This window comes from Prionailurus bengalensis, chromosome F2 (genome assembly GCF_016509475.1).
Source record: "Prionailurus bengalensis isolate Pbe53 chromosome F2, Fcat_Pben_1.1_paternal_pri, whole genome shotgun sequence".
NCBI lineage: Eukaryota > Metazoa > Chordata > Mammalia > Carnivora > Felidae > Prionailurus > Prionailurus bengalensis.
The window spans coordinates 8402280-8429463 of NC_057353.1; the positions used below are offsets into that span (position 1 = coordinate 8402280).

Here is a 27184-nt window from a genome sequence, read left to right on the forward strand (position 1 = left end):
GAGGACCAATTTTGAAGTAAGGGCGATGGCATACTCAGAACGCTTTTTTGATTGTGAATGTAATGTGGAAATTTTTATGGCATTCAATTTCTGTAAGTCTGTAAAATCTCTTATTAATGAATAATAAAAGGAAAAATATTATCTTGCAACTACAAAGACCTAAGCCTATTAAAAATTGATGGTGGGGCAGGAGCTGTGTCAGTGTTATTCATTGCTGTTTCTCATAAAAGTAAACATTTTTTTGAATGAATGAAAATAATTAAAGCAGGGCACGTGCCTTCCAGCGTCAAAACGGACTTACAGGCTTGCTCGATCACCGGAACAGACATAGGACAGAATATACGTTATCTATGTTCAAGTAAAAAATTATATAGTACAGTTACAATTTGGTCCAATAAACTAAATAAGCCACTAGAAAGGGAGACACGGCCAAGAGCTGGGATGGCACCTGACCCGCCCGAGTTGTGAGCACTCAAATAACAAGCCTCATACTCAAAATACTTAAAATTACTGTACTTATTTTCCCGGAGAAATCATAGTTAACTAAAATAGTAAAAATAAGGCTGCCTGTTTTGAATAATGGTACTTGATGTTTTCAACTTTGAAGCAATCCATTAAAATGTAGTTCTAACATAACCCTTTTGAAACTTACCATAAAATTTAGCTTTACTGATAGGTAGAGGGCCTTATATTTAAAAATCAAATAATAGAAGCCAAAAGAGAAGTGAAGGGAAAAAGCAGACCTATTTGTTTTTAAGGCCCAACGGGAAAAACTCAACCAATTCCAAAGTGGAACCAACACACTCCAACATCGGTTCTCTCTCTGTACAATGAGGATGTTCCTTTTTGGGGCACCTTGAACCCGGGTATGGCTGTTTATTACATTTGCTAGAGTATCCAGTGAGGAGGAACAGACAATCTGATGAAGATGGAATATCCAAGTAAATTTTATCTTCCAATTCTGAAATGTTTTCATTGGTTATTGATTTTATAGAACATAAATGTCATGTTAAAATTTTTTTTTTCTCTTTTAAAAGCTCTCTTTTAATGATCCATAACTTAGAAGTTAGCATTTCATTTCAACTAGTACGTGGAGGATTCTTCCCCCGAGACTGTATATTCTCATCCAAATAAAAAACTAATGGGGCGCCTGGGTGGCTCAGTCAGTTAAGCGTCCGACTTCGGCTCAGGTCATGATCTCACGGCTCGTGGGTTCGAGCCCCGCATCGGGCTCTGTGCTGACAGCTCGGAGCCTGGAGCCTGCTTTGGATTCTGTGTCTCCCTGTCTCTGCCTCTCCCCTCTTTCTCTCATTGTCCCTTTCTCTCTCAAATGTAAATACACATTCAAAAAAATGGGGCGCCTGGGTGGCGCAGTCGGTTAAGCGTCCGACTTCAGCCAGGTCACGATCTCGCGGTCCGGGAGTTCGAGCCCCGCGTCGGGCTCTGGGCTGATGGCTCGGAGCCTGGAGCCTGTTTCCGATTCTGTGTCTCCCTCTCTCTCTGCCCCTCCCCGGTTCATGCTCTGTCTCTCTCTGTCCCAAAAATAAATAAACGTTGAAAAAAAAAAATTAAAAAAAAAAAAAAAGAACCTGCTTAAAAAAAAGCAAATAAAAAAATACACATGGGTGGGATACCAGGTATTTCCATTTTCTTCACAAAGGGCAATTTTAGTCAGTATTTGCAAACAGGAAACGAGAGGGCAATTGTGCACAAGGGAATCAATGGTGCCTGAGAAAGAGCGAAGAATCGCAATCGCATCTGAATGCAAAGATTGCTTAATCAAAACTTTAACTGTTCTTAGAGGTTTTCCTGGCTTTGTTTTTTTTTGGCATGAAACATTTCCAGAATATCGGTGCTCTGGCTAGGTATAAAGTAGGTAGGTGACTCACAGGTCCGCTCCTTTGGAAAACTGCCTATCTCCCAACCTGTGAGGGGTTGTTGTTGTCACTCTTACGTTCCCGGGGCTACAACAAAAATGCTTGATATCAACTCTAAAAATGTTGACACTGATGGGCCCCCGACCTTTGGAGAACATGCCTCCATTCATTTATGGCTGCCTGCCTGACACTACTCAATGACAAACAGCATCCTCCGGGTTTTGGGTCTGAACTCTCCAGGCACTCGTACTGCATATGCCTAAAAGGCCAACGGGAAGGCAGAGACAGTACACATGAAAACTCATGTGACGAGAAAGCAAAAGTTTTCTGTAGTTACAAAAGCTCATGCAGAGAATTAGTTTGAGGCCATCTCAAAGTAAAGTGCACTTTAAAGACAGGCTTGTGCTATGGGATACAAAGAGGTATAAGTGTTAAGTGTGTGTGCAACATCTTGAGCCGCACTAAACTGTCTCAGGAAGATAGCCCACATCCAGGTAAGGCTCTATGTGTGTCATGACTCCCTAAGTTATGCCCATGTGGCCGTCCAGACAGGACACCACCAGTCTGGAAACAGCCGCTTCTATATATTCCTATATAGTTGAGTAAATAGTATCAGGTCTAGGCAGAATGGTCAGGTCAGGGTGGCCACTCCCTCCTCCACCTCCAGAGGGCAGGTGCACCGCCCCGGCCATGGCAATGAGAAGAGACTTGATAATTACATTCCTTGGCCGATTTTACTTGAGCGAGAACGAACTTCACAACTTTACCTCTCGGAGTTTAAGCCTGTGCCCGGTAACGCTCTTCTTGGAATTACTGGCCTCTCCCCCCCGGGGATCCTAAATTCATCTGCAGGGAGACTGTTACTTATCCTTATACCCCCAGCACCTGGTCAGTGTTCTGGCATGTAGCAGATGTTCGATAAATATCTGTTGACCATAACCATAGTCCTGATAAGGAATTTCAGGAATCAAAACGAGCAGGTAAACACACGTGTTTTGATGTTTCTGAAATTTCAGATCAGCGCAAAGCAAGCTCAGAAGGCGGCTTGTAGAATGACGCTGTTAGTCTGTTCTGGCAGAGGAGTGGAAGGGAACCCAGGGGATCATCACAACCACCCGGGGGTCCCTCCTGTTTCGGTCCGGGGGCGCTGAAAGTCAGGGACACGTGGGCATGTGCTACTCAGAGGCCTGCGGGTGACCCGTCAGGCACTGCAGAGACACGCCTGGGTGGTGCTCAGTCGGCCTGCATTTTCAGAACATCTCTGCTTTCAAATGTTCTATTCCATACCTCCTTGAGCGCATGCAACCGCGTCGATTACGATTTACCGTTTGCAAACAGCCCATGAAGTTTTATAGGAAAGAAAAAGGAACAGGGTGGAACTCAAATTCTTTAAAGAGGATGTTCTTCACGTGAAATTAAAATGTGACGCTGAAATGACCTTGAAAATGTCAGAGAAAACGTCTGCGGGATTACCGACACAAGAGAAATCAAAACGGGAAAATCTACATAAATGTCGTTGGCTAAGGAAAAGTAATGGGAAACAGTTTTCTTTTTTTCTAGCCGCTAAAGCAGTTGCAACAAAACCTAGTGGACAAAAAAATCCACAACCTGTAACACTAAAAAACTAGGAACATCTTCTCATATACCTTAAAAATGGACTGTACAAATATACAAATGTCTCAAAACAGTATGCTAACTAGATTTTTAATGCTTACTCTTCACAGATACTGTGATTAGGAATTTCAGCCAGATTAATTTATGTACCTTTTACTTGACGACAAAGCTCTGTTCACATATACTGTGGGACCTCGCCGGCTCCCAGCCTGCATCCTTCTTCCCCCAGAGCTGGGTCCCTGCCTGCCCTCGGTGGAGCTCATGACCCCATTGGGCCCATCGTCTGGCACTTGGCACGGCCCTCTTTGTTCTTATCATTCTACCTCTCCTAGGGCCGAGGGTCCTGGCCTCTAAACCTCAATCCTGCATCAGAAGTCCTGCTGACAGACTTACCTGGTACCACATCCACGGGTGCCTGGATGTCCAAGTATCTCTACACCTCGACGCTGTGCCACTGAGCTGCACCTAGGGGCCGGGAGATCTAGATGCCTGGGTGTGTCCCCTTTCCAGCAAGGCTAGCAAACTGCTCTTGTCCCCCTGGGTCCCTTATCCTAGCATCTGCCCCATCCCAGCAAGCAGAGACAGCAGCCCTCCCCACCTGCCCGTAGTTAATCAGATCCCTCCCCGTAGACAGAAGGGAGATAGACTGGTAGCGTGGGACAGTCTATCACTCCGAGCAAGATTCAGAGAAAGAGGAGCTTAAGAGTTCATCTGCAGGCTATTTGGGGAAGATGAACAAGTAAGCTTTTACAGCAGCAATGCAATTTGTGCACAAAGGGAGACTGCTCACTGCCAGTATTCCAATCCTTCCATCAGACTATAACTATTAATAAAGTCCTGCTGAACACAATACGTATTGATAGACCTTAAAATAGTAAGTGGCATGCTTATTATGTGGCATGCTTTTCAAAGCTTTTAATGTGACGTCTTAAATTATTTAAAAACTGAAATAATGGATCACTTTGAAAGCCATGCCATATAATGATAAAAGCCACCTACCTGAGGCCCTGCTCCAAACTCTACAAGGTAACCTTATTAATAGATCATCACAGAATGGAGCATTCTGGGTGCCAAATACGGCCAAGGCAGCACCAAGAGGCAACCTAAAAAGAAAAGAAGAGTTAGTTTGAAATTCCAAAAGTCAGAACCAATCTGGTTAATGGCATATGAACCAAACTGGTTTTTATGCATTATCATATTTTTATACTTTATCGGAAAAGCTAGCTCAATTCCTGTTAGAAACAAATACGAAACAATTTATAGTACATTGAAAAGCGAAAAGTAAGTAACTCAAAATGCCTGGATTTATAGATTTCCCCCCAAATCCCAAGTTCTCTAGATTGTTCATATTTTTACTCAAATATTCCCAATTACTGCCATTTCTCAAAATTGCCACTTATTTCCCTCATTTGTATTTCAAACACATCCACTATTTTCTCTATAAAATTTTCAGAAAAACTGTTTGGGGTTTTTCTAAACACCAGCTAATGGAGAAACGCTGCCCAGGAGTGTTTCCCTGAGGCCATGTGGTCACAGGCCAGGGTGCAAACCGGAAATGCCCTCAAGTAGAGACAGAGTAAGGAGACAGAGAACTGCTCAGCTCCTGCCTGTGTCTTTATGATGAGACTATTATTTGTCTGAAAGCGAATTCGCAGCTGGCAAGTCTGTCTTCAAGAACACACGAAGAGGCAGCAAGACGCATTCCGAAGTACTCGGGGATCTGGATGAGCCACCGCTTCGTTCTGTGGGTACAGGTGACGAAGGCCTACCACCAAAGGCGCTAACCGAGGCAGGAAAGGGATGCCAGGAGTCTCTGCAGAAATCCTCGGCTTCGTTTCTCCAGACCAGAGAGTCGACGCTCAGTCATACGTGGCTGCCGCTGATTAAGACAAACAGCTGACACTGATGCAATAAATATTGCCAACAACTATTACATGCGGCATCGATCTGAAATTCCTGGGGATGCAAACAGGCGCGGCCCCTGTTCGCAAGAGAGCTGCGGCCAGGGGAGAGATGCCTGATGTCAAGTGAGGCGATAGGACTGTTAATTAAAACAAAAGCTGCCATAAGGCAGTATTACAGGGAGGAATCAGCAGTGTATAGGGTATAAACAAGTACCAGAGGGTCAGAAAAGGGAAAGAATACAACTGAATTTTGGTGACTGTGACCTTCCAGAAGGCACAATCAGGAGAGGGAGGGGGGAGGGAAGGGTGTGCGGGGGGGGGGGGGCATGCCAGTTAGCCAGAAGAATTCCGAGATTGGAAGCCTGGCTTATTACATATTCTGAGGCGGTGCTCCGGCCGGAGTGTAGTATGGTTTACAGACACTGGTTTACAGATTCTAATGACAGAAGAGCACTAAACCCAAATGGCTGGGACACTGTACGCTCACGTACCAAGGACGGCAAGTGGGGCGGTTATGAGACGCTGAGAACAAGTACTTGGGGAGGTGGGGTGGGGGAGAGGAGAGGAAAAAGAAGGGAGAGAAGAAAGTATAGGGCGTGCTGGTGCAAATGAGACACAGCAGCTGGGTGCTGGAATAGTCTGAAGCAGAGAGCTGAGAACCAGCAAAAACAGGCATCTCCTAGAAAAACGCAGACAAGCCCTTGAGTGCCTGACCACAGTAACAAAGGAGATAAGAAGAAGGCAGACCTAGTTGTGTGGCTGACTCTTGTAGAGACGGATTCAAACCGAGTTACTGATTAACTCGTGTCGGTGCCCAGAGGCCACCGCTTTTAAGACAAAACTAGGTAATTTAAAGACGTGATGGGCAGAGACAGAGCTTCAGATAGAAGGAAGGACAAGGTGGCAACCACCACGAAAAGACAAAGCTACTCAGAATGTAGATTGCCGCTCCCGCATTAAGACACCACCCCACAGCAAGAAAGACCGTGGGGGTGGAGTGGGAGGGAGGGGACAAGTGGGGCAGGAGGAGGAGGCAGAAGCACCCCCAGGTGGATTGCCAGTTGGGCAAGGAAATGACTTCCAGCAAAGGGAGGCTCTCTTCCAGAGAGCTTTGCACTGGAGAAGAAAAGGGCTGGTACCTAAGGGGGGACTCAGGATGCCAGGTGGGACAGACCTGGGACAGCTTCTGTGCTGAGTGAGCATGAAGAGGCAGGGAAGAAGATGGAGCAGATGGGAGCCTGAGAAAAGGGAGAGGTTTTCATCTTAGATGACAAGAGGAGCTTCTTCTTCTTCTTCTTTTTTTTAATGTTTATTTTTGAGAGAGAGACAGAGTGTGAGCAAGGGAGGGGCAGAGAGGGAGGGAGACACAGAATCCGAAGCAGGCTCCAGGCTCCGAGCTGTCAGCACAGAGCCTGATGCGGGGCTCGAACTCATGAACCACGAGATCATGACCTGAGCCCAAGTCGGACGCTTAACTGACTGAGCCACCCAGGCGCCCCGCATCCCTGATGCTTTAAAAAAAAACATAAAAAAAAAGTTTAAAAAAAAAAAAAAGTTTGATGTAAGAACTAAGTTTCTTAGTAGCTGCTGGTGGGAGTGTAGACTGTTAAAATTTTCTGGACTACGTTGTGGAAATATGTCATCAAAGCCTTTTAAATGTTCATATATGCTGACCTCATGAATCATTTCTAAAAATGTAAGCAAAAAACAACAACAACAAACAACAACGAGTATTCAATCACATGGGGAAAACACTGATATGATGCATTTAAAAAGTAAGACAGAGAATATACTATGATTCCAATCTTGTGAAGTCTACCCTTAAACACTTAGAACTATTCCCCCGTAATACCCTTAAATGTATCTAGGTTATTTTTAAAAATTATCAAGATATACACTTTATATTCTTCTGTATTTTACAAATGTCCTACTTTTATATTGAAAAAATATTTTACCAAAAAGAATGGTTTTCCAAATAACGGTGCTGGAAAAGTTTGTTGTCCATTAACAACAACAACAACAACTTGAATCCATACCTCACACTATATGTAATCTTAACTCCAAGTGGATCATAGACACCAATGTAAAACCTAAAACTATAAAAATTTTGGAGCAAAACAGACAAAAATCTTGTGACATTCAGTTACTCAGAAATTCCCTGGCTGCAACATTGAAACCTCAACCTATAAAATAACATTGATAAACTGGATTTCATCAAAATTTAAAACTGCTATTCAAAAGAGAACGTTCAAAAAATGAGAGGACGAGCCACTAGAAGAAAATCCTTGCAAAGCCTGGATCTGATAAAGACCTTGTACCTGGAATATACTAAGAACTTCCAAAACTCAACAATAAGAAGACAAACGAATTGAAAGATGGGAAAATATCTGAATGGACATTTCACCAATGAAGATGGCCAGTAAGCACATGAAGAGATGCTCCACATCATTGGTCCTTACAGAAACACAAGTTAATATCACAGTGAGACAGCGCCATCTACCCCACTAGGATGACTGCGATGAAAAACACTGACCGTCTGACTGCATCGGGTACTGGTGAGGATGTAAAGCAAACGGAACTCGTGCCACTAGCAAGAAGGAAAAAATAATGAAATCTTTTTCAAAGTCTGGCAGTTTCTTAAAATGTTACGCACGTGTCTACCATATGACACAGCCATGTCACCACCTATGTATTTACCCAGGAGATACGAAAACCTGTATCTATACAACGACTCGTACATGGATATTCATACCAGCTTTATTTGTAATAGTAAAAAAAAAAAAAAAAAAAACCAGATACGACCCAAATGGCCATCAATATGGTGAGTGGATAAGCAAGCTGTAGCAGATTCCTGCAATGGACTACTAATCAGCAATAGACGGGAAGGAACTATTAATACGCACAGTAACGTGGAGGAACCTGGAAATAATTATGCCGAATGAAAGAAGTCAGACAGAAAAAAGCGTATATATGAAATGATTCCATTTATATAAAAGTCTAGGAAATGCAAGCTAATCTGTAGTGACAGGAAGCAGTTCGGTGGTTATCTGGGGACAGGAGGGGGGCTTGGGAGGGACAGCTCACCAAAGGACACGAGTAAACTTCTCGGAATGATGGTTATGTTCACTATGTTGGTTGTGGTGAGGGTATCAGGGATGTGGACGTAGGTCACAACTTGGCAAATTATACACTTTAAATGTGTGCAGTTTATGAAGATATCAGTCATACCTCAACGAGCCAGAAAAAAAGCCCAAGTTTTCATGTTGAGAAAAAACAAATTACTGAGGATGACCAACAAATCTTCATGTGAATTCACTCAAGTTTGCAAACAACAACAACAACAACAACAACAACAAAAACCAAAAACCAAAAACCAAAAAACCCAAAGCACACCACTTTCTGTGAACTGATAAACTAAAATCCTTTGTAAGGGCAATGACTCAAAATGACTAGAATCTTCCCTTCCCATTCAGAGGGGGGAAAAAGAAAAAGAGGAATATTGGCTTAAATGGAAGAGCCACATTCAGTCCTTACTAGAAAGGGGATGTCTAGGCGGCTTGAGAGCCACATTCTCAGCTGTTGCCCGTGGAGGAAGCCAGTGCATTTCACCTGTTGCTTTAGAGACTGGCACATCGTGCTATGTGATTTAGAGGCTCCAGGAATACACTCTGGTTGGAACTGAGACCTACAAATAATAAATAGTTCTGGAATAAGTTCCCTTTATCAAATACCAAAGGAACTACCCGCCGAAGCGATTCCCTGCAGCCTCTGCACGTACCTTTTAAATATGTTAATTCGTGGCAGCCTTGAAAGAAAGAAGTGCCAGGCTAATTGGCGGGCTTGCCTTTGATTAATTAAAAGTAAGTAACCCTGGGGCCAAGATACAAAAGAACAGGTATCAGCCATGCTTGGGCAGGTACTGCAGGTAGAGGGAGTCAGAAACTTCGCGGTGCGTCTGGGTAACTTGAGGCAATTTGTTATTTTTGGAGCCACAGCCAGAGGCAGGCGCTGGAGCTAAGAGACCGGCAGCGGGTAGAGGGGCCTTGCGAGTCATGTTACCGAAGGCTGAGCATTTTTAAATTATTCTGATGATTTACAAATTACCCTAAATGTGGGCACCTGTACGATTTGCTGCCCCCCACTCCCATCCCCGGCCACGTTTCTAGGTAATTCAGAAGACGACCAGCCTTCGTGTGCTTTTGTTGCTTTCCGAAACGGAAGGGAGTGTGGGCTCTCCTTTCGGGTTTTATTTAGCTTAACCTTTTTCCAGAGAAATCTGACCTTCCCGAGTTATAAACTCATTTCTTAGGCCTCTGCAGCGTTTGTCAACATGTAATTAACAAAAAGGGGTGGAAAGCCTTCAAAGGGAGGCCCCCACCCGGGACCTGGCCGCCCCTTCTCCCCTGCAGGACACGCCCGCCTTGCTCCCTGTGCCCCACTCCGAAGGGCCCCTGGGTTACAGAAAGCCGCCCTCCCGTGACCCGTGACCCGAACGGCACGCTTCTGGCAATCTCCGTCTCACTGCTCCTCGGTTCCTCTGCTGCGGAGAGGGCCTCGCAACCTGAGCGCCTCCACCCGGTCACAGAGCCCAGGGCAGCACAGGGGACGGTGCCTGGACGCAAGGGACTTGCCCTCCGGGAACACAGCGGTGTCCGAATCCCGCCTCGGCCCTACTGTAACTTCAGACGACTGGATGGCTCTTCGGCATTGTCCTCTGCAAGGTGGGAATAAATACTTACCTTGCGGCGCAAGGTCAGCGGGGTCACGGATGGAAAGTTCTGGCTTAGTTCTGAGGGTTCAAAACGCAAAGCCATTATACTCAGTGTGTTGTTCAGAAGTAAGTGCCGCCCCCAGATGGCCTGAAGTGCACTTAAAAATAGGGGGTTTTGTTCTGGTTTGTTCTTGTTCTGGCCCCGGCTCCCACAGAATCACAGCTCGCACGATCCCTGACGGACAAACAGTGGCGGCGCTCCGTGAAAAGACGACCACGCACACAGATGTGACCGAGATGAGTACTGAAGTGACGTTTGGTAAGCGGTATACTCTTGATCGTCTCATCTCTGCGACACAGGTGGTGTGTACCTTAACTCTGATGGTGGTCACAGTCACAGATAACCCCAAATCACAGCTACGACAAAACCAATCCACGGGGAGCCAAGGGCCATTCTGCACGTTGAACTGAACGTCGATTTGGTGATAACGTGATCGTGACCATCCAGGCATGGACTGACCCTTGCCTGCGGCTTAACTGTGGTGAAAGATTGCATCGTGCCTCCGAAAATATAAAGATCACCCCAAATCAGAGAAAATAGCTACATGTTAGGGGGGAAAAAGGTACTGCATCGAAGTACGCCCGCAGTAAACCGAAATTCCACACCGTGACTTCTCGAACGTGGGAATGTCTCTCTCGCATAGCATCAGACTAATCCCCTGCCCTCATCCTCCCGAATCTGACGCAAGGGCTGGCAAGAGGAGTGTGAAGAGGAATCCCATCTTGCAGAGCCAGGCCGGTGGAGGGATCAGGTATGCAGGGGAGGCACAGGGAGGAGACGGGGATCCAATCCTGGGGCAAAAGACGAGTGCTCAACTGTGACACACCACCAAGGAGGTTGCTCCAGCGGGAGGTAACTTCTCCCAGTTTTAACACAAGCCGTGTGTGTTTTCTGAGATTTCCGAACGGTCGTACCCGTATTACTTTTACACTCTTGCTCGTCCCTTGGCAGAAGAAATGTTTCTAAACACTAGATGCAATTTGAACGAAATAAATTTATATGAGGTCCACCTTGGCACACAGTACCTTTGGCAACAACGCAGTTTATGTCAAATAGATGTGTAGGTACCTGCCACAATACTGGACTTGCTTGTTTTTTTAGCATTTAAAAAAAATGTTTATTTATTTTGAGAGAGAGTGCACATGAGCAGGGGAGGGGCAGAGAGGGGGGGAGAGACAGAGAATCCCAAGCAGGCTCCACACTCCGAGCAGAGCCTGACGAAGGGCTCCATCTCACGACCGTGAGATCATGACCTGAGCCGAAATCAAGAGTCAAACACTTAACCCACTGAGCCACCCAGGTGCCCCCGTTTTTAAGAGTTTTACTGGCACTGATCTTGACCATAAGGTAATGAATGATATAGAGACCTGTGTATGTATTTTTCCATGTATTTGCCTATGCAATATGCACGTTTTGGCCTTTCTGAACCTCAATCCCTTTAACTGCAAAGTGAACACGGTCGATTCTTGATTAAGCGGAATAGCCGGAAAGTAAGGTAGAAGGTCACAGAAAATCATGGCTAAGACAAAATTGATCACAACGGTACGCTGACTTATTGTCCTTTTGCTTTTTAAACTAAATTTCATTTGGGTAATTTAAAGCTGCAGATCAATCCGTGCTGGGCCAGAGGGGGGAGGAAGCGACTTCAGGAGTAACAAAAAAATAGCAAAGAAACTCTTGGGTCTGTCTCCAACAGCTTCCGCTGGGTACCGGCGAGGGCCACGGAGTAAGTTCCACCACAGCAGAGATCTTGCTTTTTACCGACCCTTTCCGGGTCCCTAGTGTCTAGAACAGTGGATGCCCGAGGAGGTGCTGCAACATTTACTGAATGAGTAGCAGGAGGAAGAGAAAAGAGGGAGGGAGGGAAGGCTTCCCTTCTACTGGCCAGGGTGGAAGAAGACAGCTCCCCAACCTACTTGATGACCTTTGTGAAGGATTAAGAATTGACCGGATACTTTAAACTTGGAAATTCTCTCGGATTTCCCTGGAGTATCCGGCAATCGAGAAAACCTTGTTCTCTCTCCTCTCTTGGCCCACCCTCAACAGATACCAGGACACTGCAGTCACTGTGCCATCTTGTGGTCATGTCTCGCAAGTTCGTCTTCCTCAACATACCATTAGAGTCTCCCTACCTGCACAGAGTCTCTGGGAATGAGCTGTAAGAGTAAAGTTTTGGGTAAATAAATCGCCATCCTTTAATTCAACTGTCACGGAAAACAAAAAATGTGATTAGTCACCAGTTCTATTATCAAGAAGCGTGTAATCTAGAAGGGGAGATGTCTCAAAAAGGGCATTTATAGCTACCGATAACACAAAACAGAAGGTAGAAAATGCCCCGAAATAAGTATAGATTAAGAATAATGGGAATTCACAGAGATAAAAGACTCATTCGAGCTTTGGAGGGGAAAATGTGGGGAGGAAGAGCCAAGTGAGCGGAGAGAGAGAAGACGTCGACTTGTCAAGGGGGGCTTGGAGGTGGGGTGCGGCTCCCACGGGAGGCGCAGGGACAGGGCAGGGACAACGGCGGGGCCTGCAGAGCGCGTGGACTATGGCAGGGGCAGTTACTTCTTCCTTGACTGGAGCTGATGGTGGCCTAAGCGAGGGAGTGGGGAATGAGGCTGTAGAAAGGCGGGCTGAGAGGGACCAGGAGGCTGTGAAAGGGCTGGAGGAAGCCGAGCACGGAGGGCAAAGGGCACTTCTGTGGGCGAGGTCAGCCTCCGTGGCGTCTGCGGAAGCAATCCTGACTGGTGGCGACAGACGTCAAGTGCACCAGCTGTGATGCCGTGGGTAAAAAGGGACCTACCTTTTGCAGCTGGAAGGTGAGATACTTAAACCCGGTAGGTTGCTACGAGGGATAGATGGGAGCGGGCATCACACGCAAAGCACCCTGGCGGTGTGTTTAACAGACAAGGGAGAACCAACACAGGCTTCGAAGAGCAGGGGAAGGATGAGGGCTGAAGACGGCTTGTGACAGAGACACAGGGGCGAGTCTGCTCACGACACGCAAGTGTTCAGGGGAAGGAGCGTGGAGAGGGACCGAAGGAGGAACCTTCTGCTTACGCAAAGGACAGAAGAGGCTGGCCAGCGCAGGGGTGGGGGAATGCCACCGAACGGGAGGACAAACCAGGGAGCCGGACGGTCCGAACAGCAAAAGGAAGGAAGTAGTCAAGATAAGAGAGACAGTAGTCGAGATAAGAACTAAATCCTACTCCCTTTTGCTGTGGAGATGGGTAGGTTTTTAGTAATCTTGGAAAGATTCAGGGGGACGGAGGAGGCCGCATGGGACGCTGAGGCTGAGGAAGGGGTGCAATGCGAGAAATCTGAGGCTCGGAGCTCTTCAGAGGAATGGTGTCGGCTGAAGGGGAAGGTACAGAAAGAAGTGAGCTTTGTGTCGCCGCGTTTGCTCCGAAGCTGGCAGAGGCTCCGAGGCACGTTTACGTGTTGATAGGACCAGGGAGAGAAAGGATGAAGGGTTAGCGGGATGGGACCCAGAGCAGAGGAGCAGGTCCAGGAGGAGAGGCTGTGTGCAGACGCTGACCTGAGACCCCACAACACACGGGCGGAGGGCAGAGAAGACAAGCGAGCACTGCCTCACAGAGGAGGGGACGGCTGGGCACGATTTTCGGCGATGAACAGGCGCTGGCCAAGTGGACGCAGGGAGGTGAGAACATTCCAGCAGTGCAAATGGCATGAGGGCGGGCATATGAAACCGCACTGACGAGCCCGAGGACCTGCGGTTTGGTGTTGTGGGGGGAGGAGAGGGAACGAGAGCCAGAGAGGAACCTGGGACCCAATCCTGACGGGCCTTGGACTCGAGCCGTCATTTCAGGACCACTTTACACATGCTAGTTCTAAATCATCTGGTGATATGACCGTCCATCTGGAAGCCCAGGAAAAGCAGCAGCCGGGGGGGGGGGGGGGGCGGGGATCCTTCCAGGGCTGGGAGTACCAAGGTGGGAAAGCGGGCAGGCGATGCAGTGCAATGTTCTGGAGCGCTAGCGAGAGCAAGCCGGGGCGGCAGAGAGCAAGTGAACACGGACCAAGAGGAAAGGAGAGGCAGAGAGCGTCCACAGAGCGAGAAGCCCAGGTCCCGCAGGGAAGGCAGTAAGTGGAGTGGAGGGGACGCAAGCTGTCCCCACGAGGCTCACGCTAGGGCCCATTCACAGAGGTGAGCAGCATGAAGTGACGACAACACTCTGGAAGGAGGAATGCAAATGTGACGCAGTTTTAGTGCGTGTGATAGCGTCGGAGAATCTTGATGACGAGGTTTGCACCTTCCTAGTATCTAGATTTCTTAGCTGATATCCCCCCAGTTGACACTTAAAGGTACCAAAAGAAGTGCCAATTTGAATCCTTTTTTTTTTAAGAAAGGAATTAGGTAATGTGAATAATCACTTCCTTAATTTGCGTTGAGAATTCGGATTAATTCAGAATTTGGCAGGTGAGTTTTTCCCCCTCACTGTAACTGCAGTTGTAGTAGGAATCTCCTTCTCACTTATAATGCAATGTCAATGATCTAGAACAGGGAGAAAAAAACAGAGAGGAGGAACAGGCTGTGAACGGCCAAAGTAGACGTTACGAAGCCACACGCTCCATGCACTTGACGATGGAGGTAGTGCCGTGCGCCCTCCCTCACCGGGTGCCAATCTCTCAGGCAAAATGATAACAAGTCGGGTTCCTGGGATTTCTGGCACGGGGAATACGAGCGGCCTCAGCCGTCAAAGGCAACTGTAATGATGGCAGCAAGCGGTGGCAGCTCGGAGGGGAAAACATACGAAAGACAAATATGCACAAGAAAAATCAAAAAGCATAGATGGCAGCAAGATTTCCTTAAGTCGTCAAGGCCCACGTGGGGGCGAGTTAAGGAAGCGGACACTCCCATGTGCTAACGATGACTGAAGATGTCCTCCCGGAGGTCAAAATGGCCGTGCAGTTGCCAAGCCAAGGAAAGCATTTATCATTTCCCCCACCCATTTCCCACCTAAGAACTTAGCTGAAGAAAATAACCTGAGGTGCACACTAAGGTTTATGTGCAAGGCCATTCATCAATGCTTCTTTAAAGGCTGGAAATAAGGTGCACAGCCAACACCAGGAGAAGGTGAGATAAATTGTGGCGCTGACTCACACGTAGCTAGCTTGTGAGGAACACGCAGAAGTAACATCCGAGCGCACAGGAGATAACCTTTACGTGATGTCACGCTTTCACAAAGTAGGATATAAAGCAAAGAAGATCTGACTTTGGTTTACAAAGGTATGTGGTTTAATGGAAAAAAATTACCTGTTTGTATTTAACGTTTCAATGACGTGAACTGTGATATTACGTTGGAAACACAGTATCACGTGCCTGTATTTATTTGATGTATATCGATGTTATTCTTGTTTCTGGCACTTAGCTTAATATTTACTTCTTCCACAAATTCAATCCTTCCTATTTTTCTTTCTAGGTGACTCTAACATGTTTGGAGGTAAGAGGAGAACCTGAATCTTACATAAAATGAGGGGCCACAGAAGCATGTCGGACAGTCCTACAGGGATGCAGTTACCAAGAAACAGACGTGCAGGAAACTCTACAGGACTAAACCAAAGCAAACCAAAAAGACCCCACTTCTTCAACAAGCAAATTTTAAGGGTGAACATAGGGAAGGGGTAACCAGTAGGTCAGAAAAGACTTAGAGATGTTATCAACTACCTGTAGATACAGACCCTATGGGTTACGCAAACTTAAAAAATATTGAGACGATGGTAAAGATTTGAACATTTCTAAATAATTGACGATGTTAAGACATTGTTCTTTTGAGTTGTGATCATCATATTGTGATATATCTAGAAAGAGTTTGTACGTTTTGGAAATACACCAGAAAAATGCAATGATATGAAATAATTTTGCATCAGAAGACTCCCCAGAAGAGATACGCATGGGTAGGGGACAGACAACACATGACTGCCTACTGAGGTTGAAACAGAACTGCTGAATCAGGTTTTGGGAATATGAGGATCATTCTACTATCCTCTATGCTTTTGTGTATCTGAAATATTCTATAATCAAAAGTTTAAGAAATTCTCTAAAGGCAGCACCACACATAACCTACGTGGTAAAAACCATATGTGATGTATCACAAACCGTATGAGTGCTTAATACGAACCGGTGGACGGTGACAAAGAAATTGCGTGTAGTTTATGACACTCACAACTTCGGTGAGCTAAGGAATGCGCATGATCATTTCTGAAAGCCTGGCCCTGCCACAAAGGTCACAGGCCAATCAACCGATGTATACTACCCAACTGAAGCCCAGTAGTCCTTTGTACTTGTGCGTAAAAGTGACACCATGACAAACAGCTTTAGGACTCGTGGCCTTTCGATTCTATAGATTGTTTTTTAGAAACAAATCGTGTGGGAGAGGGTTTTTAACATTTAGGCTTTCAAATAATCACTTAGTGGACTGTGACGGGGTAATTTTTTTAACTCTACTAAGGGTGGAGAATAAATTGGTCCAGCGGGATCAGAGAACTGTGTCAGGCTGGGATGAATTCGGTGGCTTGTGGAGGCAACGGCGGTAAAAGGGCCCTGTGTCACGGAGCAGACAGACCAGACAGTGGGGGAAAGCATCTGCTGGACTTGGCAACGGGGGTAGGGGTATGTGCGTGTGCAAGGTCTGCGGAAAAAAGAGGAAGGCCGGCCGGACGTGGCAGAGTCCAGTGAGGGCTTCAAGCTGTTCTGGTCTGGTCTGTCCACCGGCTGAAGAAACACAGCCAGTGTGGGGTACGCATTTCCATATTCGATGGGACAGGAAAAGAGATGGTGAGCCCCAGGCAGGAGAGCAGAGCTTCCCAGCAGGCAAGAGAAGAAGGGGTCAGGGTGCAAGTAAGGTTTGTGGTCAGAGGACGGACTGCAGATAGGGCATATCTGATAGACTCAATTTCCTCAGTGAACTTGGGGCACTTATGTAATGTCTATTACAAATTCTAATTAGAATCCCTATTAACTATTAATAGACTAGTATTAATCACCAGATCATAAAATATTAGGTATTTCTATTTTATTAAATACTAGAATGCAAACAAAAGGGAAATATTAGTTATGTAATAGATTAATACTAGTCTACTATATTATATATAATTATCTTATATATTGTAATTATAATATATATCTACTATTCGATTATTAGAGATCCTAGTTCTATGACAACTCTTATCGGTGTCATTATATTAGCTAGAATTTCATAGAACAGAGTGGACAGGGCTGCTTAGAAAACAAAAGCCATGTAAGCACTTACATGAAGCAGGTATTTTGCTGAGGACTGTATTCACGCATCGTCTCATTTAACACTTACTTAACTTCTCTGAGCCTCAGTGTCTTCCTCTGTGAGTGGGGGATAAGCACAGTACCTCTCTTTACGGAGTCGTCGCGAGCATTAAAAGGGTCCCTGTGTGTAAGTGTGCTGGACAGTGAGCACACGGTAAGCACTTCATAGCGTCGGGGGCGCCGTTGCTCAAGAAGTGAGCCAACTTCCCCATCCACCACTTCTGTAGCTACCACGTCACTCCCCACCGCAGCTAACCAGCCCCCCCAGGCCGCCTGCCACGAGGCCAGGGCAGCACAGGAGTGAGCATGGGCAGGGAGAGAGGTGCGGGGGGCGGCGGGGGGAGGGATGGGGCTGGCAGTGGGGTGGTGGCGGAGCCACGAGGAAGTCCGGCTTCGGCCTCTAGGGATGGCTGAAGGGGGTGACAGCCACGAGGAAGCCGGGCAGAGCCTGTACAGGCCCCCTGCCTGCAGCTCCAAGGAGGCAAGGAGTCCTGAAGCCTGGAGGGCCTGGCTTCCTATGGGGGGGACAGGGGGCGGCGCAAGCTGGGACTGGAGATGGGGGAGAGAACCCCCAAGGAACTCTGGGTAAGTGAGGCCACGGGACCCACCCGAGACTCCACTTCCAACTCTTAGAGCTCAAGCCTCGCGAAGCGTGCCGCGTGCTTGCTGTGCGAAGCTATGAGGATAGGGAAGACTTAGCTCCCTGAGCAGGGCAGGGGGACATCCCCGAGTGCAAGTCAGAGCAAGCTGTAGGCCAGGGCACAGGACTCTGGGGGCACAGAAAAACCACTGATTCAGGCCAGAAGCAGGAAAAGAGAATCCCAAGCTGAAGGACTCGAGGGCACCAAGGGCAGGGCAGGTCGGGGTGAGTGCTTCAGGTAACGGCCGACGGTGCAGGCCCGGCGAAAGGCTTCCAAAGTCTACTGAAGATGGCCGAACTTGACCGAAACGCTCTCAGGATGGCTGCGATGAACATGCACGTTACACTCAGAACTGTGCAAATGTCCAGCAATTCTAGTATTTTATTTGGGGGTAAAAGGCACAAGGTGTGACCTTTCTGGTGATGTGTAACCTCAAGGGGGTACACTGGAGCTCAGGGTACCCTCGGCGGTCAAGTGATAATGTCCATGTGCAGACTGTCCCTCTGGGAAAAGCCAGCGCGGGCGTCTGAACGCATCACTCCCCTGGACCGAGAGGCGAAGCGAGCGCTTCCCGGCCTTGGGTCTCGGCTACGGTAGTGCAAACACCAACGGTGGGGGGAAGCGCGTGTCTCTGGATTCCTCAGGCGCGGGGAGCGCTCCCCCGTCACGTCTCCTCTCACTGCCCTGGGTGCCATCTCCTGTGTGTGGACCCCCCTCCCTCCCACACCGTCTGCCTCCTGGCCCTCCTGGGGTGTGTGATGTGTGTGTGGCTTCCTCTGTGTGTGAGCACACCCGCGTGTGGGTGCACAAGCGTGCCAAAGCTCTCTGCGTTTCTCTGTGGTCCTGCTTTCCCAGGTGGAGGTATACTTCTGTCTCCCCTCTCCTGGTTTGTGTGTTTGTGCACCCCTAGGGGTGTGTGTGTCCTTCCCTTCCCTCTGGGAGTCTGTCTCTCCTACCGAAGCCGTGTGTACCTGGTGTCTTACCTCTAGCTCTGGCGGGGGGGGGGGGGTGTCTCTCCCACCCTCTGGAACCTGTGTTTGTGTCTAGCTCCTTCTGGGCACGAGGGTGACTCTCTCTCCCATCTAGTATGCTGAGTGCGATCGTGCCTCTCACGACCTTCTGGGTTTGTGTGTGTGTGTGTGTGCGGGGTCTCCTCTCACGTCCTGGCATGAGTGGGACTCTCTCTCTCTTCCCTTCTTGGGGTGCCCCCAAGGTGAGTGTCTCTCCACCAGCCTGCTGTAAGTATGTCTACTGCCCCCCACCTTTCTGCAATATGTATGTCTCCTCCTCCCCATCCTGGAATGGATCTCCCCGTCCTTCCACCTCCTTCCACCTCCCGGATGTGTGCCACTCTCTCCCCCCTCATCCAGACGTCGGTGTCCCCCAGGCAGGGGTGAGATGGAGTTTCTGTATCTCTCCCCTCTCTGGGTATGAGCTGGGCATGCTGCTTTCTCTCTCCCTCCCCTGAAGCACAGACATTAATTCACGCATACATCTATGGAAAGACCTAGTATCCCCAGGTGCACAGGTCTCCCGTCCCCACTGTGTGTTTAGTCTGTGTGTCTGTGTGTGTGTGAGTTTCTCTCTCCGGGACTCTGGGCATGTGTACATCCTCTCCCCCGTATGCGTGGCTGGCTGTCTTTTTTGGGGTGTACTTGTCTCCACAGCCTCACCGCAAGGCGAGGGCGAGGAGGGGGCTTCTGTGTCTCAGGGATGGCTCAGGCTGCGAAGGGAGGAGCCCATTGGGTAGGGTGGGGGACAGAAGAGATGGAACAAGCCACCTCCCTGTCTCCCATCCTTGCCACCCTGCACTTCATGGTCAACAAGCGACCGGCTGCCACGCCTGCGGGCAAACCCAGGCGTCTTCTCGCCGGCCTTTCTACGGGCCCAGTGCCGCTGCCATTCCTCTCAGGGACGCTGTCCCGGGACACCCTCTTGCAGGACTCTGATAACACACCCTAGCCGCCGCTCCAAGCCTCCTCCAGCTCCCCTCCACAGCAGCTGACCCTCTGGTATGGCCCCGAGGGCAGAGCGCCCCTCCCCAGATATTGCCGCTGTGGGTGAGCCCGGTTCCAGAGACAGAAAGAGGGAGGAGGTAGGGGCTCCGTGTAGTGAGGAGGCTGGGCATGCACAGGTGTCACCCGGACCGAGACACGGGCAGGCGACCAAGCTCAGAGCAGCAGGGGAGGGAGCTGTGAGGAAGGTGCAAGCTGCGAGGTCACGAGTCCCAGGCAGCTGCACTCTCAAGGACACCAGGGAGGGGATGACTCCACTGTACCTCGGGCCCTCTGGCCACACGGAAGGGGCAGTCGTGAATGAGGACGAGGCCCGAGGTGTGGGCCAGCTGGCAGAGGGCAACCGATGTGGCGCTAAGGAGTTCGAACCACAGTCTGGACCGGCTGTCCCCAAAGGGGCACGAGACAGTCCCGCGGGATGGCTCTCTGCCCTCACCCCCTACCCGGCTCCCTGTGCCTGGCTGGGCTCCTCCTCCGTCAGGGTCTTCTCGGGAAGCGCCCCTCCCAGGGTGTTCCTGGTTTGTTCCTTCTCCTTTAGGCCACTACACACGGTCTGTAAGGGTCCCTCTCTCCCAGCCCCCCAACTCTTCATCCTTGTGTTCCTTACTGCCTTCCAGACCACCTGCCACGAGCTGAGCGAACTCTCTACCGTCTGTCTCCGTGCAGTCTGGCTTCGTGTCTGGCAGGGTACCTAGCCCGTGGCAGGCCCTCTGTAGAGTCCGCTGAGATGTGAGGACAGCGTCCTGTACGCAGACGTGGAGATGTTTGCGTACACAGATTAACAGCCATGGAGGCCCGCGAGGGGGTAGCGGCTGAAGCTTTCTCAGCATGAAGCTGCCAGGCACAGGTACGGCAGGAGTGGGAGCCTGTGCTCAGGAAGGGTGCGAGCAGAGAGACGGGGTCCCAGGAGCCCGAGGAGACGCCCAGATGTTGGGAGAATGGGCACCGCCAGAGGGGAGCGCACAGGAGGTGTCTGAGCAGGAAGAGCGGGGCCAGAAGAGCAGGAGAGGAGGGGGTTTTCAGGAGCACGTCAAGTCCTGCAGAAAAGCCAAGTGGCGATAAAATGGAAAGATGCTACTATTGGTTGGGCTATTGATGGATGTTCTCCTGGAACACAGACTCAAAATAGGGGGGCGGGGTCAGGTAGAGAAGATGAAGGAAACAGAGACCGGGCTGAGACCATGCTGTCAGGGAGTGTGGCACTAATGGGAAGGGAGAAGAGATACACAGTAGGGGGCGGGGCGGGGGGCAGAGGCAAAGGTCTTCCACGACACTTTGTTTCTGACGGGGGAAGCAGACTTCGCAGGTGAACGGGGGCAGATGGGAAATACCAGGGCGGGAGGGGTGTGTGGTAACCCAGTTGGCTCCAGCCAACTGATACGTGCCTCCCCAGGTCATGAGGCCCAGCCCCCCCTAGACAGACTCCCTGAGGCTCTGCTAAAGCGTGTCCCAACCACAGGAGTATTCTGGAAGAGCGAGAGGTAAGGAGGAGGTAGGCGGGGAGCCGCGTGGCTGGCCCAGTCTTCCCTGTGGACTGGGCAGGGTCTCAGGCACGAGGGTGGGGGAACGAGGGTGTGAGGGCTGAGAATCCGTGAGAAGATGCAGCCAAGGGGCCGAGAACAGAGACACAGCTAGAAGACTGGATCTGGATCACTAAAGACACCACCGTGAATCTCAGGGGGTCTGCTTCTCAAAGCATAAAGATCCCTCAGTGTGGCATTCAAGGTCTGGTACATCCTGGCCCCGTCTCCCTTTCCAGCCTCATCAACCGTCATTCTGTTCACCTCTGCCATCTGTACTCCAGTTGCGGGGGAGCGCCCGGCGTGTGCCACGGGCCCAGAATGGTCACCCCTCCCTTGTTCTTAGTTTTCCCCTCCCATTGGCTGCTCTAGGACCACCTCCTCTGTGGATCGAATCATCTCCTGCCATTGAACCACTTCTTCCTCTGTATGCCTGTGTATGTTTTATGTTTCTACAAAGGAAGTACTAGACCCACATCATAAGTTCCAACTGAAGGGTAGAAAAGATGGCTTTGTGACCAGGGGTCGGAAGGAATGGTCGGGCCACAAATAAAACTACTCAAGTCTGAACTGCTGGCTTTAGGATGTTGAGAGTTGAGAAGCCAGCCTTCCATCCAGGCAACTATGTCAAAAAGGCCTTTGAAAATGTGGATCTAGAACTTGCCAGTGAGGAAGGGACTAGTGATAAGGATCTGAGTCATGTGCACAGCAGCGGACGACTGCTTCCAATCTGGATTATAGTAACATTTCTGTAACTCCCTTCTCACACCCATGGGCTCAATTGCTTTTGGATTCTGAGCCGACTTTACTTTCCTAACTCATATCCTCCCCTCCTCAAAAAGCTACAGTGCCTTCCACAGCACAGAGTGCAAACTCGTTGGGCTGGGTGGGAATCAAGGTTGTTCACATTCAGGCATCAGCACACCTTTCCAGTCTCACCTGGTGCTGCCCCCCAACAAACCATCCTTTCCAGTCAGACTGGTATTCCTGGAGGCCACGGACAATAAGCACATTTCTGCCTCCTCACTTCTGCTGAAATCATTCCTTTCAACCTGAAGGCCCTCCCTTCTTTCTGCCCATTCTTAACTCACGCCTGTTGAAAGCCCACCTCAAGTACTCCTCTCCCTCCTCGGAATACCTATAATTTTTACCGCTTATACCATTCATTTTGCATTTTTTAAAAAAGTTTATTTATTTATTTTTGAGAGAGAGAGAGAGAGAGAGAGAGAGAGAGAGGCAGAGAGGGAGAAAGAACCCCCAGTAGGCTCTGTGCTGCCAGTGAAGAGCCTGCTGTGGGGCTCGAACTCACAAACCATGAAATCATGACCTGAGCTGAAATCAAGAGTTGGATGCTTAACTGACTGAGTCACCCAGGCACCCCTCGGTTTGCACTTTCAGATATACTGCCCGTTTCCCTTTCATCCATCAACCTATCATCCACAGGCATAAAAGAAAAACAAAGGAAAGGCAGAAGGCAAATACAAGTTCCCTACGAGGGGCAGGAAGTACTCTTCCTACTTCTGGCTCCCATTTGGAGAATAAAGAAACTTCAAAAAGAAGATGGTTTGAGATGGGACTTATGGGACAGGGAAGATGTGGACAGGTGTGTGAGGAAAACATTGCAGGGACTGGCCAAAGTAGAACAAAACAAAACAAAACAAAACTTGGGCACACTGAAATGTGGGGTGTGTCTCTGAATTCCCTAAATCTGCAGAGGTAAGTACATGAATAACAAAATAGGGATCTGGAACTTAACTTGGAATCTTGGAGGACTTGGGATGCTGCTGCACACGGCATTAAATTCTTTCAATTCTCCTGAGTGGTAAGATCATCAGTGACACCTTCTATCTCGGAAGCCTAATACCTGAAATTAACTAAACACTATTTTCAATGGTCATGATAAAGAATTACATTGTTTATGGAGCTCAATTCAAAAATTCAAAAACAGACCCTCATTATCCTGAAGCTGGATGGCATTGTTATAAATGTGTTTTAAAGCAAAAACTGATCAAGACTACACCTTGTGAGATCATGAAATCCTATAAAACAAAGTTTAGGTTTGTATTTTTAAAAATCTCCTTTAACTCAGCAAACTTAGAATTTCCTCCCAATTCCCAGTAGATGGCTTAAAAATAAGTAGACATGTAGCGCTTTCTAAGTTGCGTCAGCATCAACCTTATGACTGAAAATTTCATTTTTACAGCTTTCAAAAAATAAATATATAAATTCCAATCTGGATATAATTTAGGTTTACATGAGCAAATTAATGTACCATAACTAGCTTACATGGCCAGTGCATTCTAAGGACTTACTTACACAAAGTAACAGAATGCCCGTTTCGGAAATCACGACTGCCCCTTGCATTTACATAATGCCTGCACTTCCTATCCCACAAGACCGAGGTGGAAATACAATGAGCGAATATAGGTAAAGGAAAATATTGCTCTCCAGCCAAAGTCCTTTATAACGGACGCATGGCATTAATACTCAAAATATTTTGGGCGATATAATTTAAAAGTCATGTTGGCTAATAATTTAACCAATCAAGTTAAGTTTCCTTTTCTTTTAAACAGAAACAGTCTCTTTTTTGTGCTCATTTTGGTTTTGCTTTTTACTAGGAAGAACTTTTAACAAAAACTTGGCTAAAATAAAACATCTGATAATAGCTCTCATCTTTAAAGGATCAAACCCTCTGCTTTCTTATTTGATCAATTTCAAGCTATCTTAAAAACACCTGTACAACTCCACCTTATGTTAGTGAAGTGATCGATGAAACAGATAAAGGCGTTTACCTTTAAAAATTCCCAAAGTTCCTTTTTTGGCAGCTGAATACCATACTTCTGAACTGTGTAACTTCAAAACTCTAGATTTAGTACAGCCTTAGATACAGAAGCACAGTGTCCTAAAATGCCTTTAAAATTTACTATAATACGTCTGCTTCTTTTTCAGAAGTGGTTTTGGACGTTATCGCTTGATAAAAAGCACAGAAAATTAGTGCATGCGGTACACAGGCACTGCCATACACAGGGTGGCAGCACTGAGAACAAAACACAGGCAAACGGCAGAACACCCGAATGGCCCAGGCGGCCACACACAAGTGTGCCCGCAACCTGATTATGAAAACACTTCTGAGACTCACGGCGATTTCGGTTTTAATTAAGAAATTCCTTTTAATGCTGGCAGAGGTTCCATGCATTTTAGAAAAGCTCTTATGAGTCAGGCTCTGAACGGGATCAGTTGCACTTTTCTCACAACAAACCTTCTCTTCCTCTTCCTGCACTGATAAAAGGTAAACTGAGTACCATTACATTTAAGACATTGTACCCATTATACCCAGTGCTTAAGTAGAGCAGCTGTATATCAGGTGTGTGTGTACACACACACACACACACACACACACTCTTCTGTTGTTGTTGTGTGTGTTTCTTTCCAATTTATTTAAATTAAAAACAAAAAGTTAGTTCATCTATGTCTCCCACCCCTGCCCCACCCTCTGCCTCTGGCAACTACGAATCTGTTCCCCGTATGTATGAGGTTGGTTTTATTTATTTTAATTTCTCACATATAAGAAAGATTATGAAGAACGTGTCTTCTTCTGTCTTCACTTAGCTTAATACCCTCAAGGTTCATCCATACTGTCACAAGTGGTGAGGTTTCATTTTTTTTTAATGGTTGAATAATATTCCAGTGTGTGTGTGTGTGTGTGTGTGTGTGTGTGTGTGTGTGTGTTGTTCCTGTACCCTGACCATTGTAAATGGGGATGTACATATCCTTTCAAGTTAGTGCTTTCATTTTCTTTGGATAAATACCCAGAAGTGGAATTGCAGGATCATGTGGTAGTTCTATTTTTACTTTTTTGAGGAGCCTCCACACTATTTTCCATAGAGGCTGTACCAATTTACATTCGCACCAACAGCGAACAGGGTTCCCTTTTCTCCACATCCTTGCCAACACTTGTAATTTCTAGTCTTTCTGAAACAGCCACCCTAACAGGTGTGAAGTGATATTTCATCGTAGTTTCGATCTGCATTTCTGTGATAATTAGTGATGCTGAGTATCTTTTCAATGTACCTGTTGGTGATGTGCACGTCTTCACTTGAAAAATGTCCATTCAGATCCTCTGTCCATTTTTTTAACTAAATTGTTTGGTTTATTTTGCAACTGGGCTGTGTAAGTTCATATATATTTTGGGCATTAGCAGATAAATGATTTTATCAGATAAATGATTTGCAAATATTTTCTCCCATTTAGTAGGTTGTTTTTTCATTTTGTTGGTTTTCTTGGTGCCTACAAGCTTTTCAGTTTGATGTAGTTCCACTTATTTTTTTCTCTTGTTGCTCTTGCTTTTGGTGTCAGATTTAAAAAAAATTTTTTTCAACGTTTATTTATTTTTAAGACAGAGAGAGACAGCATGAACGGGGGAGGGGCAGAGAGAGAGGGAGACACAGAATCGGAAGCAGGCTCCAGGCTCTGAGCCATCAGCCTAGAGCCTGATGCGGGGCTCGAACTCACGGACCGCGAGATCGTGACCTGGCTGAAGTCGGATGCTTAACCGACTGCGCCACCCAGGCGCCCCTGGTGTCAGATTTTTAAAAATCATCACCAAAGACCTATGCCAAGGAGCTTATTGCCTTTTTTTTTTTCTAGAAGTTTTAAGGTCTCAGGTCTTCTTTAAAAAAAAAAAAAAATTAAAGTTTATTTATTTATTTTGAGAGAAAGAGAGCACCAGTGGGGGGAAGAACAATAAGAGAGGGAGAGAGAGAGAATCCCAAGCAGGCTCCCCCCGCTGCTAGTGCAGAGCCCAACGCGGGGCTCGAACTCAGGAACCATGAGATGGTGACCTGAGCTAAAATCAAGAGCTGGACACTTAACCAACTGAGCCACCCAGATGTCCCGGTTTCAGGTCTCACATTCAAGCCTTTAATCTATTTTTAGTTAATCTTCGTGTATGGTATAAGGTAGTGGTCCAGTTTCATTCTATTGTATGTGGCTGCCCAGTTTTCCCAGTACCGTTTATCGAAGAGAGTGATCTTTCCTCGTTGTATTTTTGGCTCCTCTGTCATAAATTAATTGGCTATATGTGTGTGGGTTTATTTCTGGGCCCTCGATTCTGTTCCATTGATACATGTGTGTGTTTTATGCCAATACCATACTGTTTTTTTTTTGCATACCGCTTTACTACAGATTTGTAATATAGTTTGAAATCAGGAAATTTGATGCCTCCAGCTTTGTTGTTCTCAAGACTACTTCACAGCTATCTGGTATCTTGTGGTTCCATACAAATTTTGGGATTATCTGTTCTGTTTCTGTGAGAAATGCCCTTGGAATTTTAACAGGGATTGCACTGAATGTGTAGATTGCTTTGGGCAGTATGGACGTCTGACCAATATTAATTTTTCTTATCCATGAGCATGGAATATCTTTCCATTTATTTGTATCTTCCTCAATTTCTCTTGTGTTTTCTAGTTTTCAATATATAGGTCTTTCAGTTCCTTGGTTAAATTTATGCCTAGGTTTTCTTTTTGATGCAATTGCAAA

At 47.4% G+C, this 27184-nt stretch overlaps 1 protein-coding gene across 3 annotated transcripts in view; it reads right to left on the reverse strand.

Moving 5' to 3' along the window:
* The window catches only part of PLAG1 (PLAG1 zinc finger), a 50836-nt gene that overhangs the window by 12974 nt on the left and 10678 nt on the right, over nucleotides 1–27184 (reverse strand). The window contains exon 1 of one of the 3 annotated variants that reach the window (XM_043601104.1): nucleotides 4491–4619. The exons of the other annotated variants lie outside the window; for them this stretch is intronic. The gene's annotated coding sequence lies outside the window, so the exon portion shown is untranslated. Of the gene's footprint in view, nucleotides 1–4490; nucleotides 4620–27184 lie in introns of those variants that run through there. 3 annotated transcript variants of the gene reach the window in all.